At 40.2% G+C, this 16,833-nt stretch overlaps 1 protein-coding gene and 1 pseudogene across 2 annotated transcripts in view; both read left to right on the top strand.

Moving 5' to 3' along the window:
* The window catches only part of CGNL1 (cingulin like 1), a 181,899-nt gene that overhangs the window by 108,878 nt on the left and 56,188 nt on the right, over positions 1-16,833 (top strand). The gene's annotated exons all lie outside the window — the stretch shown is intronic.
* LOC111553692 lies at positions 12,609-13,017 on the top strand (annotated as a pseudogene).

The following is a 16,833-nucleotide window of genomic DNA, read 5'->3' as shown; positions in this document are numbered from 1 at the left end:
GGAAAGCAGAAGTTCGGAAAAGGGTGACTTTACTCAGTGTAGGCAGGCTAGGGCCGGTTCCTAAGAGGGAGTGAGGCTTGGGTGAGTCTTGGGGGCAGGGGAAATTGGCAAGGTGACTTATGGGTGGGCAAGGACATTCTGGAACTTCTTGAACCAAAGCATGTCTTGTTCTCCTCTGAGACTTGAACACCTCTTTAGGGTAACCATTTTCCTTATTCATTTGTGTGCCTTTTGTAGTTTTACCTTAGACAGCTAATAGTTTTGTTTGCCTTCGTGTATTTATTCATTCAACAAATATTCTTGAGTGCTTATTTACTTGAGGTAGTGGACTGATGTGAATGGATTTCGGCAAATAGTTGGTGGCAGATGGATTCAGTAGAAACCACCAGAGTAGTAGGTGGCCTCTGAAGTGATTAGATGTGGTTTTGTGAGTTTTAGCTACAGAGTAAATCATGTGTTCACGGTGACCACACGTTAGAATTCCGGAAATGTGGGCCCGAACAAGTCCAAGTTAGATGCAATGGAAAAATCCCTCTGTCCGAGTCATCACTAGGGAACAGAACTTGTTTGAGCCAGCATTATTAGTTTGGTTTCATGAAAGACAAAATAAAGGGCAAGGTGTTTGTTCCCCAGGGTGACTGCAGCAGTTTTCACAGTAATGAATAAAGTAATGCTGTTTTGTCAGCAGTGAGTAGGAGTTGGGGACTGGGAGAGGCTTGTTCCATTCCTCAGGAAATTCCAAAGTCGTGGATGGGCCTTATCCTTGGGGAACTTAGAGATGAAGGAGAGAATATGACCAAGCACACATATTTCTCCTTTTAACATGTCCCTTCTTTTTCTTTCTTTTTGTTTTATTTGTTAAATTTCTGCACATGTTTCTCAAGTGTGTGGTCCAGTGGGAAGAAATACTGGCAGTCTTTGGGTTTAGGGAAACACTGAGTCCACTTACAGTTAGAAATAAAAGGCTGGATATGCTTCAAAGACTTTTTGGAATAAGACTAGGGACAAAGAAGTCAAGCAAATAAATGACTGAGTCCAGAGAAGGTGGCATTAGAGATAGATCTGAAAGCATTCAGGGAGATGTGGTGCAGGAGGATGTTAAAATCTTGTTTTTTCCATCCCTGAATTGTCTAAGAGCCCAAAGACATCTACTCTGCAAAGTGTTTGCTATATGATAGTACAACGAAGACTTAGATGCTGGCAAACTTCGTTGGAAAACACTGGGTTCTTCATGTATTTGGAGCAAGAACAAAGGCATTAGTAAACTTTGGAAAATAGGCAGTGGGATTGTCCGATAGAGTCCATCTGGGGAAGTGTTTTGAGCCCATTGGGTTTATAACTATGACCCTGAACTTGAGTCCAGCGTATGCCAAATCCAAAGGAAGGGTATGTTGTTTGGCCCCTCGTGCTCTTTGATTTACAGGACCTCTTTCGGCCTGGTCAAGGCATTTCATGTCTCTAAGCCTATAACTTTTTGTGAGAAGAAGCCTTCTATGGCTCCTTTGCTGCTTGGTTTCAGAGACACCAGGATGCCAGGCTCCTACCCTGTGTGCAGTGCTTCCTTCTCCCTGTCCCATTGTGAACTGTTTACCTTGCAGGCTCAACTCAGTGGCATTTCCTGTAGCTGTCTTAGTGACCCTTCGGGCCAGAAGCAGATGCCTGTGCTGTGTACCATGCCCCTCCTGCTGCTGAACTGGAGAGAAAACGTGGCTGGCAGGTGGTGAACTCTCTGGCTGATTCAGGCCCAGTGGAGAAGGAGGGTTAATAATTTACTTTGCTCCTATGTAGCCACTGGTGTTGACCTTGACAAAGCACTAGTAGAAATTAGTTAGAACCTGGCCTGTCTTTAACTAACAGGATAGTATGGCCCCAAATTAGCTTCTTGTTTTGAGGTTAATCCTGTCTCCGAGTTTACGGCTGACATTCCAGTATATCCGGCCCGGTTTGCATCCAGCAGCCAGGACCGTGGACTCGTGGCATTCATGGGGTTCACAAAGAGGGCACATCAGGTCAGGGGCCTGGCTCTCCACGGAGCTGCTCATTGTGGTAGGAGGCCAAAGGCCACAGTGATCAAGACTCTCTGTAGGAGAGGCAGCAGAACACCGTGTGGGCCTGCTAGATATTGCAGGTGAAGAGGCTCCCTGTCCCCCGTGCTTCTTTGGTCTTAAATTCACAGCTTGTGTTTCTTGAGAAGTTCCGAATCTTTTGCCTCTGGTGCTGCGAGAAGGTTCAACTGATTAAACATCCTAAAGTCAATAGCACAGCTCCTTCTGGGAGGCACTTGAACTGGAGGGGGTCCTCTCACCGTAGACACTGCTACCTCACCTCCCTGAAATAAAGCCTGCTCCAGGGCAATGATTGTTTGGTGGTGTGTTGTGGAAAGCTGTTAATAGTTTAAAAGTTCTCACTAGCTGCTAAATAGGCTTAGACTGTGAAAGGATACACGGTGACCCAAAGGTAGGTTCTTTTTTTGAGAGTCTTGCACTGTCACCCAGGCTGTAGTGTACTGGCATAATCATGGCTCAATGTTGCCTCGACCTCCCAGGCTCAAGTCATCCTTCCAGCTCAGCCTCCCGAGTAGCTGGGACTACAAGTGAGTGCCACCGCCTCTGGCTATTTTTTGTATTTGTTTGTAGACATGGGGTTTTGCCATATTGCTCATGTTGGTATCAAACTCCTGGGCTCAAGTGGTTCTCCCACCTCTGCATCCCAAAGTGCTGGAATAGCAGGTGTGAGCCACAGCTCCTGGCCCAGATTCTTATTAGGGAGTATCCAAATTTATCTGTTTATTGATCTCTTAAGTAGAATCTGATTAATTCTCCATCAATAGCTAGCTGCAAAGCACTGCAGATGCCCACTTGCCACTCTCCTTCCCCCAGCCTTCCAGGAAGGTGCAAGGAGTTGTTTGAGGTGGTTCTGACATCCAGCTTTTGGGTCCCTGGTTTATTGCTTTTACCAGTACATTGGCTGGCACGTTTATCCACCCAACAAATACACGCTCTGTAAATATGCATGTACTTTTGGAGAAGGCCGTTGGACTAAGATGAGGGTGTGGAGGATGGGAGTGAAAAACAGAGTAAGCCAGAAAAAGAGGACATGGAAAAGGAAGGGCAGAAGTTAGAGGGGAGAGGGCTAGGGACTGACTAGTGCCCAGCAATAGAAACAATCAGTGTTAGAAACGGGCAAAGGGGCTGGGCGTGATGGTTCACGCCTATAATCCTAGCACTTTGAGAGGCTGAGGCAGGCAGATCACCTGAGGTCAGGGGTTCGAGACCAGCCTGGCCAACATGGTAAAATCCTGTCTCTACTAAAAATACAAAAACTAGCTGGACGTGGTGGCGCATGCTTGTAATCCTAGCTAGTTGGGAGGCTGAGGCAGGAGAATCGCTTAAACCCAGTAGGTGGAGGTTGCAGTGAGCCGAGATTATGCCACTGCACTTCAGCCTGGGTGATGGAACGAGACTCCTTCTCAAAAAACAAAAAACAAAGCAAAATGAAACAGGCAGAGGGACAAGAGCAGTTTGAAGCATGATGGGAATGAGGTACAGGGGAGGTAGGAAGGAGAAAGGTGCAAAGGGAGGGTCAGAAGATTGGAGGTGGCATGGAGAAGAAGTGGGGAAGCTAGTAGCACCAAGAAGTGAAAGAGGAGTTTGAGCTAAAGATCTGGAGGATAAAAGGGGAAAAGATGAGTCTGAAAGAAAGGTATGAGAGGGTGACAGCAAAGGATAGAGGAGAAGCCGTGAGCTACATATTATGCCAAGTGGGATTTCTGCTCCAGGAATTTTGGCTCATGGTTATCCCAAAGAACTGTGGCAGCCAGTGTTGGTTTTATTGCAATATTAGCAGTATGTGGTTACTAAATAAGTGACTTTTGAAATAAAGTGTGAACTGTGAGACTCTAGAAGAGGATAAATGAAACTTTTGTCACCTGAGATGGGTGTTTTTTATACCTCCTATTTCTAGAGTCTCTCTGTCCACAGCATTGAACATGGGTATGAAAAGCCAGGAACTCACACCTGTAATCTTAGCACTTTGGGAGGTCAAGGTGGGCGGATCACCTGAGGTCAGGAGTTTGAGACCAGCCTGACCAACATGGTGAAACCCCGTCTCTACTTAAAATACAGAGAAATTCCCTGGATATGGTGGTGCACATTTGTAATCCCAGCTACTTGGGAGGCTGAGGCAGGAGAATCGCTTGAACCCAGGAGGCAGAGGTTGCAATGAGCTGAGATCCTGCTGTTGCACTCCAGCCTGGACAACAGAGTGAGACTCGGTCTCAAAAACAGAGAAAAAGAAAGAAAATATGCATTGAATGTAATGCTTTAAAAAGTTACAACTGTCATTTGTCTGTGGGGGAAAATACCATAGTCCAGTTAGTTGTAGTTGTCTCTGGTGGTCTTTGGGCAGGAATTTGAAGAGATCATTGGAAAGACATCAGAAGAATTTAAATGACCCATATCCCATCTTTCAGAATGAAACTAACATTCATTAAAAAAAATTGTATGCTCTGGCTGAGAATTTATACAGCCTTCTAAAGAGGAGACAGGTATGCTTTTGGTCTCCAGTGATCCGTCTGTGAACTTGGGGAATTACTCAGTGGATCTGGAACCTTCTTACTCTTACCAACTGGTTTAGGCCATCCCCTTTCCTCTTGAAACCAACTTTGTTTGATATGTCATTGTAGATTTTCTATTATTTCCCCCAAATCATTTTTTAATGAACAGTATGCCTTAAATGCCTTCTCTTTGTATCCAGAAATTATCAGCTCAACCAATAAATAGTATGTTTGTTAGTCAAGCCAGTGATGCAGGAAAGACCTGAGGTTTTTTTTTTTTTTTAAGATGGGCAAAGTTTAAGAAAGAATTTTTTAAAAATCAAATGTTTTATTTTGAGATAATTATAAATGTATATGCAATTGTAAAAAAAATAGAGCTAGATCCCATATATCCTTTATCCTATTTGCCCCAAATGTAATATATTGTGAACTATAGTACAATAGCATGACTAGGATACTGACATTGATACAACTGAGATACAGAACATTTACATCACTCCCTGCATTCTTCATGTTGTCCTTTTATAGTCATACCGTCTTCCTTCCTTTCCCTCCCATCCCTCCTTAACGCAACTACTATGCTTTTCTCTGTTTTTTAAATTTTATCATTTCTAGGATGAGATATATAGAGATGGAATCATACAGAATGTAACCTTTTGGAATTGGCTTTTTTCACTCAGCATTGTTCTCTGGAGATTCCTCCAAGCTGCTGCATGCATCAACAGGTTCTTTCCTTTTTATTGCTTTATTATTTCCTTTTATTGCTTTTATAGTATTCGATAGTATAGATGTACCACAGTTTGTTCAACCATTCACTCATCGAAGGACTTACAGGATGTTTCTCATTTTGTGCTACTACAATAGAGCTTCTATGAACACAGCTTTTTGTGTGAATTTTTTTTTTTTTTTTTTGGGATAAATAGTGTGAATATGTTTTAATTTTTTTCTGGGATAAATATCTAGGAGTGCAATTGCTAGGTTGAATGGTAGTTACATGTTTAGCTTTTAAAGAACCTCCAAAACTACTCTCCAGAATGGGTATACCATTTTGCATTCCCACCAGCAATGTATGAGTGACTGAGTGACCCAGTTTCTAGGGTTCCCAGCATTTGGCATTGTCAATATGTTGTATTTTAGCCAATTTGATAGGTATATGTGATATAATATTGTGGTTTTATGCAGTTTTCTAATGGCCAGTCGTGTTGAATGTTTTTTCATGTGTTCATTTGCCATGTATATCCTCTTTGGTGAAATATCTATTCATGTGTTTTGCCCGTTTCCTAATTGGATTGTTTGGGGTTTTTTTTGTTTGTTTGTTTTAAACTGTTGAGTTTTGGAAATTTTTTGTGTATTCTAGATGTGAGCACTTTATCAAATATATGGTTTGTAAAGACATACTTCCAATCTCTAGTTAAAAAAAAAAAAAAAAAAAACCTTTTTAACAAGGTCTTTGAAAGGTAAAAGTTTTTAGTTTTAATGAAGTCCAATTTCGTTTTTTCTTCTATGGGTTGTGCTTTTGGTGTCAAGTCTAAGAATTATTTTCCTACCTTGGAGCCCAGATATTTTCTCCTGCGTTTTTGTGTTCTAAAGGTTTTGTAGTTTTACATTTTACATTTAAGTTCACAGTCCATTTTGAGTTAAATTTTGTGTAAAGTGGAAGTTTAGTTTGAGGTTTATTTATTTTGCCTGTGAACATCCAGTTGCTCCAGTGCCATTTGTTGAGAGGGTTATTCTTCCTGCAATAATTGCTTTTGAACCTCTGTAAAAGTGGGTTGGGCATTTTTGTGTTAATTTCTGGGCTCTCTATTCTGTTTCACTGACCTGTGTGTCTGTCCCTCTACCAATATCACATAATCTTGATAACTGTGGCTGTATTATGTCTTAAAATCTGGTAGACTGAATCTTCCACTTTATTGTTTTTCAAAATTGTTTTAGCTATTCTAGTTACTTTACCTTTTCTTTTTTTCTTTTTCTTTTTTGAGATGAAGTTTCACTCTTGTTGCCAAGGCTGGAGTGCAATGGCATGATCTCTGCTCACTGCAACCTCTGTCTTCCGGGTTCAAGCAATTCTCCTGCCTCAGCCTCCCAAATAGCTGGAATTACAGGCACCCACCACCTCGCCCGGCTAATTTTTTTGTATTTTTAATAGAGACAGGGCTTCACCATATTGGCCAGGCTGATCTTGAACTCCTGACCTCAGGTGGTCCACCCACCTTGGCCTCCCACACTGCTGGGATTACAGGAGTGAGCCACCACGCCTGGCTTACCTTTTCATATAAATGTTAGAATAACCTTGTCTGTATCTATAGAAATTTTGCTGAGATTTTGATAGGTTGAGTATGACTGTGTTGAGTATTCCGGTCCATGAACATGGTCTAAGTAAATCTCCATTTATTTAGATGTTCACTGCTTTCATCATATGATTTTGTGTTTTCTTTTTTGAGACGGAGTCTCACTGTGTCGCCCAGGCTGGAGTGCAGTGGCGGGATCTCAGCTCACTGCAAGCTCCGCCTCCTGGGTTTACGCCATTCTCCTGCCTCAGCCTCCCCAGTAGCTGGGACTACAGGTGCCCACCACCATGCCCGGCTAGCTTTTTGTATTTTTTAGTAGAGACGGGGTTTCACTGTGTTAATCAGGATGGTCTCAATCTCCTGACCTCATGATCCGCCCGTCTCGGCCCCCGAAGTGCTGGGATTACAAGCTTGAGCCACCGCGCCCGGCCGATTTTGTATTTTCAAGCATATAAGTCCTGTATGTATTGTGCTAGACTTATACCTAAGTGTTTAATGTTTTTGAGTGATTATAAATGGCATATTTTTACATTTTAGTATCCTTCTGTTCATTGCTAGTATACAATGCAGTTGTATGTTTTTATTTATGTTTATTTTATATCAAGACCTTTATTTCTTTACCTTGCTGAAATCACATATTCTACGAAGTTTTGTGTGTGTGTGTGTGGGGGGGGGGGTAGATTCCTTGGGATTTTTTATGTAGACAGTCATGTCATCTGCAAACAGGGACAGTTTTATTTCTCGCTTTCTGATCCTTTCTAATTTATTTGCCTTTTGCTTCTTATTTCCTGCCTTATTATGCAGGCTAGAAGCTCCAATACTGTGTTGAATCAGAGTGGTGAGAGCAGGTATCCTAGCCTTAGTCTCAGTCTTAGGGGGAGGTTTTCAGTTTCTTACTATTAAATATAATGTTAATTATAGATCTTTTGTGAATTGAATGCTCTTTAGTTGAGAATGTTCCTCTCGATTCATAATTTGTTTGGAGTTTAAAGAAAATTTAAATCATGGATGAGTTTTGTCAGATGCTTTGTCTGCATTTATTGATATGATAATGTGATTTTTCCCTCCCGATTTTAAAATATCAAACCAGCCTAGCATTCCTGGAATAAACTTCACTTGATCCTACTGTATCATTCTTTCATAAATTGCTGACTTTTATTTGCTTGTAGTTTGTTAAGGATTCTTGTGTCTTTATTAATGAGATACATTGGCTTAGAGTCCTTTTTTCATTTTTTCCTTTCTTTTAGGGTACTATTTGGATTTTGGTATTGAATAATACTGACATCATTAAATGAGTTGAGAAGGATTCCTTCCTCTTCTATTTTCTGGAAAAGATTGTGTAGAATTGATGTTTATTCTTTTTTAAATGCTAGGTAGAATTCTTCAGTGAAACCAGTTAGACCTGGACATTTCTTTAGGGGGAGTTTTAAAATATGAATTCAATTTCCTTAATAGTTATGAGGCTATTCTAATTACTATATTTAATATTGCATAAATTGTGGTAGTTTGTACTTTTTAAGTAATTGGTCCATTTCATCTTAGTTGTTAGATGTGTGTCGAGTTGTTTATAGATGTCTGCAGGGTCTATGGTAATATATCTTGTTTTATTTCTGATATTGGTAATTTGTATTTTATCTTTTTTTTGTTTGTCTTACCAGAAGTTTGTCAATCTTACTGATTTTTTTTTTTTAGCGTTTGATTAGTGCTTTTTAGATTTTTTATTTTTTGTTTTACTTTAAGTTCTGGGATACATGTGCTGAATGTGCAGGTTTGTTATATAGGTATACATGTGCCACAGTGGTTTGCTGCACCTATCAACCCATCATCTAGGTTTTAAGCCCCACATGCATTAGGTATTTGTCCTAATGCGCTTCCTCCCCTTACCTCTGAATCCACTGACAGGCCCCGGTGTGTGATGTTCCCCTCCTTGTGTCCATGTGTTCTCATTGTTCAACTCCCACTTATGAGCGAGAACATGCAGTGTTTGGTTTTCTGTTCCTGTGTTAGTTTGCTGAGGATAATGGTTTCCAGCTTCATCCATGTCCCTGCAAAGGACATGAATTCATTCTTTTAAAAGAATCAGTTTTTTATTTCACTGATTTTTTTTTCTTTTTTCTTTTTTTTTAATTTTATGTGTTCAGTTTCATTGATTTCTGTTCTGTATTATTTCCTTCCTTCTGCTTGCTTTGGGTTTATATTGCTCTTCCATTTCCAGGTTCTTGAGGTAGGAGCTTCAATTATTGAATTCAGACTTTTCCTTTTTTCTAATATCAACATTTAATGCCATATATTTTATTTTAATTTCCATTCAGGTCAGTGTGTGTTTTAAAAAAAAATTTTCTTGAGGCTTGCTCTTTGACCCATGGATTATTTGGAAGTGTCTTGTTTAATTTCTAAGTGCTTGGGTATTTTCCTGTTGTCTAGTTCGAGTCCATTTTGGTTAGAAAACTAGTCTGTATGATTTCAGTCCTTTTACATTTGTTGAGGTTTGTTTTATGGCTCAGGATATAGTTTATCTTGGTATATATTCTTGAAAAGATTGTATATTTTGCTAGAAAGAGATTTCAGAAATGGTAAATATGAATCAACCTGAAGGATAAAAATAAGTGATTTTTTTTTCCTTTGGCTATAGAAATATTGTTACTGGTTGGACAAGTTATCTTTACTCACAGCCTGAGTTATACAAAAAATAGGAATACATCCTTTTTGGTGGTTTACAAATCTAATTATATTTTCATGTTAAAAGTAAGCAGTGGAGGATATGTGGAGTGTCATACTATTTGCCACAGGGGTTTTTTTCCCATTCAAATTGTAATTTTGTGGAATTTATTATTTTGTAGCTGCTTTAGTGAAAAGAAATGATAGAAAAAGATTGTTTTAAATGAAATTGAACAATGCATAAGAGTATAGGGTAGAAAAAATATATTTTGGATCATACTTTTGACAATACCTTTTTCCTCTCTTGCAATACATTTGGAGGATCTTTTCAGATAGACATACCTAGAATGTCCTGTGTGCCATTCTTTGATGGCAGCAGCACAGCCCTCTGGATGCTGATTTAAGAGGAATTTAGCCACCTGCCATTTCTTTCTTCTGGTGCCCCATCTCACTAACCTCTCCTAATAGTCTAGCATTAGCCTTCTAGAGAAATTCAAAGGTCTGCCAAGGTCAGTCAGCAAACCAGTCAAGGGCCAGGAAGTCAGGAATGTGTGAGTAGCTGAGTCAGGGGTCTGGAATCAGAAGTGAGGGTGAGTCAGGGATAGGGCCAGGCTGACTCAGGCGAGCTGAGGTGGTGACCTGTGCAATCAGCTGCCTTCCTGGTGCTCCAGGGCAGGGGCAGGCTCACTATGCTGAGGCCTGAAACTTCACCTCTTTCAGGGATCAGCTAATAGATGTGGCCAAGGAATTGGGTCCCAGTCAACCTTCCCTGCCTCTCCTGTGTTAGGTCACCTGTCAGAAAAATGTTAACCAAATTTTAGGGCCACATGACTTTGTTTCTCTTTGTGGAAATGGGAATGATATCACTGCAAAGAGTCAGGAAAGAGGTCGTGGAGGGAAAGGAAGAGCGGGGCAAATAAATCAGCGAGAAAGAGAGAAACAGGGGTGGAAAGCCAGACAGATACTGGGCGCTTCTGCAAAAATTGTAAACTGTTCTTATCACCAAGTCTGGTCCATTCTGTCACTCAGATGAGTCTGTCCAGTCTTCCTCTCTTGTTCCCAATATTTTAGCCTTTTAGCTGGAGTCCTACCACACAGCTGTGGACTGATTGGAGAGAACGAGTGAGAACAGCTTGTCAAGGGTGACCTTCAGCTTTTACATTAGGTGACTGGGTGAATATTGGAGGCATTGAGGAGGACCAGAGGAGGTCCATGTCTTGGAGTGGTAAGTGGGATGAGGACTTCCATTCTGTGCATGTTGAATCTGACCGTGTTGAGTTTGAGGCATCTGTGGGGTACCCGAAGAGGGGTGTCTGGCACAAAAGAAAAGCTAGGCTGGAGCTACTGATTTTGGTTGGGCCCAACAGGTGCTTGCAATAGTTGCATGCTCCTAAGGCAGAGGCTGTTTGCTTCTGTCTTTGTTTTATATTTCCACTGGGAGTGCTGTTTTACAACTTCTTACAGATGTCACAATAATTGTAGACCTGTCCCTACCAGCCATGCTTGAGGTATTATGTAGATAATCTACTTCTTTACTGCTAGTTTTCCCAGCCCGGTTCAACTATTTCCTGATGCAAGTGAAGCTTTTAAGTGGACAAACTTAAAATACCTTTATTACCAGTGCAACCACACTAAACTGTAATTGCCCAGCAACTAGAAATACTAGAATTAGACACTTTATTGTATGTGCGCATTTTGATGGAGGGAAGAGATGAGTATTTGCAAATTCATATTATTATGAAGAACAAGAGTATTTCTCCTTGGTAGATGTGTTTTTCCAAGATGATAAATGAGTTCCAGAGAACAACTTTTTCTTTCTTTTCTTGAGCTTATTCAACTTTTTTTTAAAGCTTATTTTGACTTGAGCCAACATTACTTATTTTCAGGTATACAGAGCCAAAAAAAAAGTTAAAGAGGAGGTTTGGCTTATTGTTGTTATTCTAGGCAGAAGCGATACTTAGTGGGAACATTTGGCCAGGACTAATATACTGGGTTAGGATACGTATTTTTCTCAAAAGCATTTTGAGGAATTCTTAAGGGTTGGCATTCTCTGATATTGGTAATAATATTAGTGTCATTGGTTGCTACCAAATGAATCTATATATTCAGATTTTCCTTTTGTTCAGATTATTTTACATTTTAAAAAGGTCCATGTTGAGGCAGATATTTATACAGAATCAAGCGATTGGAATTGTGATTAGTTGCTAGCTTTGCAGATTATGCTGTTACTGAGAACATTGCCTTTACTGGTTTTTAACTTCTCTTAATGTGCAGATCTGCAAAACAGAGTTGCTGTAAAAGTTCAAATGCTGCCAGATAGGCTAAGTGAGGAGAAGAAAACCTTTAGATTACCTCTCTCAAAGAGAGTCACCAGGATTCTACAGTCTCTGGAAATAGTTTCTGAGTATACAGAGGGTACGAGGTTTTGCATGGACGGACGTTTTCATTTCTTTGGCCTGTATACCTGGGAGTAGAGTTGCTGGGTCATAAAATAACTGGGGAACTCCCAAAATGTTTTCCAAAGTGACAGAACCATTTCCCATTCCCCTAGTTATGCCTGAGGGTCCTCATTTCTCCACATCCTCTCCCACACTTGTTATTATCTGCCTTTTTTATGATAGCCATCTTTGTGGGTGTGAAATGGTATTTCATTGTGGTTTTGATTTGCATTTCTCTGATAACAAATGATATCAAGTATCTTTTCATGTGCTTATTGGCCATTTGTATGTCTTCTTTGGAGAGCTATCTGTTCAGAGTCTCTGCCTATTTTAAAATTGGGTTGTCTTTTTATTATTGAGTTGTAATGGTTCTTTATATATTCTGGATACCAGTCTCTTAGTACATATTTAATTTGCGAAATTTTTCTCCCCCCTTTGGATTGTCTTTTCACTTTTTAAATGCTATCCTTTGAAGTGCAAAGATTTTTAATTTTCATGATGTCCAGTTTATCTACTTTTTTTCTTTTGGTACTTGTGTCATATCTAAGAAACCATTTCCTCATCCAAGGTCATGAAGACCTTCTCTTCTGCAGTTGAGTGAGAAGTGAGCAGAATTGGTGTAGGGACTGCTTCTCCCAGAGGGGGTGCAAGAGAGAAGGCTTAGCCATGTCATCCTTGATTAGAAAGGTGATCAGCACTGAGAAAGCCAAAGGGTACACTGGTCCCTACAGTCAAGCTGTGTTAGTTGACAGGATCATTTACGTTTCAGGAGAGCTAGGCATGAACCTTTCGAGTGCACAGCTTGTGCCAAGAGTAGGTAACAGAAGAAGCTAAACAGGCCCTTAGGAACGTGGGTGATATTTTGAAAGCTGCAGGCTGTGACTTCACTAATGTGGTAAAAACAACTGTTTGGCTAGCTGACACAAATGACTTCAGGGCTGTCAGTGTAATCTACAAACAGTGTTTTAAGAGTGGTTTTTCTACTAGAGCTGCTTACCATGTTGCTGCTTTGCCCAAAGGAGGCCGGGTTGAAATTGAAGCAGTAGCTGTTCAAGGACTTCTCACAATAGCCTGACTAAAAGTGGGCCCCGTGCTGTCTAGTTTGGAATTTTTAACATCTTAATTGTCACAGTTGATGTAACGTCTTAATTAACATCTTGATTTTTATAATTGATGAAAAGTGTAAGTTTGACTAAAGTATCCAAAGTTATGGAAATACTGTATAATAGAACTAAACATGAATTGAAGATTAGATGATGAATCCAGTTACTGATGTTACAAATTACACTTATGCACACCCATGTCACTGAATGTACGGAAGAGATACTCATTACATAGTTACTCAAATAACAGGGAAATAACATGTAGGAAAGACGAGTTACTGTTCCTGAGAAATAATCAAGAGCCTACCTAATTCCAATAAATGTAGTGTTGTCACGTATTTAGTTGTGTCGGTTATGTGATTCTAGTAATTCTGCTTTTACTAGTTTAAAAATCAAAATATTTAAATTTGAATGGTAGGGGTAAAGAAATAGAAAATGAACCAAAACTTTATGTAGATAATATTTTTCTAATGGATAGAAAATAGACATGCAGATTTAAGATTTACTCTTTTTCTAAGAATTTGATAGCTTTAGCTCTTACATTTAAGTCTATGACTCATTTTGAATTAAATTTTGAACATAGTGTGAGGTAGGAGTCTATTTTACTGTTTTGCATGTAGTATTAGTTGTCTCATCACCGTTTGTTGAAGAGATGATTCTTGCCTCATTGAATTGTCTTAGCACTATTCTGTTCCTCTTAAGTTTTATTTTCCAGGCTCCCTACCATTCAAGTTGTTTCTCACACATTAGTTTTGGTGCTGAAGCTTGGATATTAAAGCATCTACTCAAGAGAGGCTGTTTAGACTAGAAGCAACTGAGATACTACTAACTAGTAAGTTCAAGTTAGGGTTACTGCCATTGTAAGTAGGTGAGAGATTGTGAGAGAAATTAGAGAGATTGTGAGGAAAATTAAGCTGTTATTAGAAGAATAAAAAGAGTAGTGTTTTCTCTGGATATCTGGAGGTCGGGGAAGCATATTTTCAACGTTGCTTTGTGTGCAGCCTTGCTGATGGTAACTTGGTTACCTGGAGAGATTTCGTGACAGACACAATACCTCTACTGTAGACTGGACTTTTACACATGCACAACAGTAGTTACTTGAAATAGTGAAAAAAATGAAAATAAGCAATAAAAATCAGGAGTTCTCATAGTGGCTGTGTGACCTCAGGCAACTGCTCCAACCTTGTTTTATCTTATGTTAAATGGGGATACTGAATTTATGACCTCTGTCCCTCTCTGGCATTAAAGTTCTGTGATGTTGATGCATTTGAAGATGATGTTAACATGGCCAGGCTTTGATGTTTAGAAACCACATTATGAAAACCTACCTAGCAGTGCCAGAAAGTAAGGAAGTGTTCCAAACAACACACACACACACACACACACACACACACTCACATCGATGAGGTATGGCAGAGGGACACAGGAGCCAAATGCAGAAGCTGCCAGTGGCCAAAGTCACAAAATAAGGTAGTATTGGATTATAACCCCCAAATAAAATAAATGCATGTGGGTTCTTACTGATACAACAAGTAATTGAATACATAAATGGGGAATAATAGAGGAATCTACTTTCTGGAAGAGTTCCAAGTAATTTATTTAGATATGTTGCCTTCAAGTAGGTAGGGGCTCACTCCCCACTCTTGAAGTTGGGCTGCACATAGTGAATTCCTTCCAGAATGTACAGGATGAAGTGGGGGAGAAAAGAGTCACTTTTGCTGGCGGGTTGGGGAGTCACTGGAGAAACCCGACAAACATTATGTCAACCAGGTGATCAATTTCAGCATCAATCACATTGATAGTATATATACCCTTAATAGGATATGCTGATAATGACACTTTACCTTTGTGGTCTTCTACCCCAAACATCAGACAAATTCCAGTTGAGGAACATCCTGCGAATATGCCTTGCCCAGTACTCCTCAAACTGTTAACAGTCATCAAAACCAGGGAAAGTCTGAGGAGCTGTCACAGCCAAGAGGAGCCTGAGGAGCTATGATGACCAAATGTGATGTGGTGTCCTGAATGGGATCAAGAGTCAGAAAAGAACGTTAGGTAAAAACTAAGGAAAGCTGAATACAGTATGGACGTTGGTTAATAATAAGAGATCAGGATTAGTTCATTCATTATGACACACGTACCATGTTCGTGTGAGATGCAGTAACAGGGGGAAGCCGAGTATGGGATGAAAGGGAATTTTGTATTATTTTAGCAGTTTTTCTATAAAGCTTTTATAAAGATAATTTTTCATTTAAAAAAACCTACCTGGGGGAATATTCTAACACCCAGTTTGGTGCCTCTTCTGTGAAGTCATCCTCAAGTAGCCTCCTTCCCACAGTGCCACTGCTTTCTCCACGGCACCACTTGCATCTCTGTTCTGCCACTGGCACTGCAGTTAACTTCTGCTCTTGTCTGCCCTGCAAGGCTGTAAGCTCCTCATTCATCTTTATGCACAGCTTCTGGCACACAGGAGGCACTCACATGTTTGTTAGCTGATACAATGAAGGAATGAGCCCCAGAACATATATTTCCTGAATCCACCACATGTACCAGTTTTTGCTCTGAGTTCCTGAACTCAAAGATGCTCACATTGTAGCTAAGAGGCAGGATAGTAATGGGATAATGATGCCCATGATGTAGGAAGAACAGATGAATCTGCATTATAGAAGAGTTCCAAATAATTTAGGAAGATAAAGGAATGCCTGTTCTGTCTACTTTAGAGAACAGCATAAGGTTTGCAATGAGAATGTGTCAGAAAAGTGCTTTAAAAATATGTTTATCCCAAGAAAGATGCAAATAGTACTAGGACCGACTCCCCTCCTCCTCCACCTTCACTCCCCACCAACTCACTTTCGGATATTTCCAGTCAGAGACTTTATTTCTTCATGTAAGGCTTTTACTTTTTGAAATCCTCCGGTATGATGACTTATCTGGAGGCATACACTTAATTTATCAACTAAAGCCTTAGGTTTCTCACACTGGTTAAGGCAGAACCTGGAGAGCTGCCTATAGGAGCCACCTCTTAAGGGAGGTTAGAGGATCTGATCGATTCAGTGATCCCAGAAATTGAGGTTGAAAAGATGAGGTGGGCCTAACTTGATCCGTCTCCTCCGAGGCAGCACCCGCATTTCAGGATTACACTCCAATCCTCCCTAATAGCGCAGGGCACGGATTAAGGAGGGCTAGGTTTTCATTTGCAAGGAAACTTTGTGAGCAACAGATCTGCAACTTTGTTTATACATTGACGTTTTCCATAGGTTGAATCTGAGAGTACTCACAAAAACAGAGTAAAATAAAAAAGATATTTCTAAAAGATCATAGAAAATATAAATTTAAATGGATTCAATTCTGGGGATAGTGAGGACAAATAGAACCCAGCCATGTAGTCCAATAATCCTGAAGGTGAATTAGAGGTGTAGTCCTGATGTAGTCCTGAGACTTCTGGCAAAGTGAAAAAGGAAACACGATTAGCTTCATGATTTTTGTTGTCCATAAGGAAAAAATAACCCCAAAACATTTCCTCACGGGAATTAAAGCTTCCCTTAACATATAACTCTGGAATTAAAGCTTCTCCTGACATATAATTCTGGAAGTTATACTTAAGTTTCCTTGCTAGCCTGGGGACCTGGGGACCCCATTAGCAGAGAGAGGAGGTAGATGCTGAGATCCAGGCATGTACGTACATGCCTCAGGCCCACACACCACCAAGGGAGAAACAAATCATTGTCCCAGAGTCTTGAACAGGCCCTCAGGTATGGGCATTTTATTTCCAGATTTTACTTCCTTAC

This window comes from Piliocolobus tephrosceles, chromosome 6 (genome assembly GCF_002776525.5).
Source record: "Piliocolobus tephrosceles isolate RC106 chromosome 6, ASM277652v3, whole genome shotgun sequence".
NCBI classification, from domain to species: domain Eukaryota; kingdom Metazoa; phylum Chordata; class Mammalia; order Primates; family Cercopithecidae; genus Piliocolobus; species Piliocolobus tephrosceles.
This window is presented reverse-complemented; position numbering and strand designations above follow the sequence as displayed.